Source organism: Etheostoma spectabile, chromosome 15 (genome assembly GCF_008692095.1).
Source record: "Etheostoma spectabile isolate EspeVRDwgs_2016 chromosome 15, UIUC_Espe_1.0, whole genome shotgun sequence".
In the NCBI taxonomy this organism is placed as follows: Eukaryota; Metazoa; Chordata; class Actinopteri; order Perciformes; family Percidae; genus Etheostoma; species Etheostoma spectabile.
The window spans coordinates 34,320,366-34,321,215 of NC_045747.1; positions in this window are offsets into that span (position 1 = coordinate 34,320,366).

Sequence of the window (850 nt, forward strand, 5' to 3'; positions counted from 1 at the left end):
CCCTCTCTTCCACTTAACCCTGTCCAAAAAGACATCATAGCTTTCACATCCTTGTTAGCAAGGCGCTGCTTGTTGTTACATTGGAAGTCTGCTAACATCCTTCTACTCTCCCGGTGGCTCAAAAGACATTCATGTTTTTTTTTAAACTGTGAGAAAATTAATACCAACAATGAGAGGATGTTACAGTCAAATCTTTCCGTGAAATGGCAACCACTTTTCTTTGTCAACTATTTAGAAGTACTTACCCAATGAAAAGTTTGCTGTTGTGTCCTTTTGTTTTGCATAACAACAGTAATATTAGGGCGGTCCGTGGTGAGCTGATGTGGGGGGAGGGGTGGGCGTTGGTGGGGGGGGGGTGTCATTGTTTGGTACACCGGTCCTTCTGATTTAACTTACACTGGTTTCTCTACATTTTTCAGAGGTGTTTTATATTTTTATTTTATTTTATAAATGTTTTGTCTATGTGTGTGTATGTGTCCGTGTACATATGCATATATGTTGAAAAATAAAAAAAAGGTAAATTGTATCTGCGACTGTAAGTATTGTAGTGCATATTTACAATAAAAATATTACATAAAAAAAGTCTATGTATATATATATATATATATATCACCAGTTTAAGATGTCTCTTTATAATTATTTGCACACAAGCTGCAATTGTTTTTCTCATACTTGATATTCATAATTGATACTTATACTTGATATTTTTTAAATGTTTTTGTTTGTTTACGTGTATGTACACGTACAGTATGTATGTATGTATTTGTGTGTGTGTATATATGAATACATTTGTGTAAGTAACTGTGTAAACGTACGTGCGCATGTATATTTATGTGTGTATATTTGTACA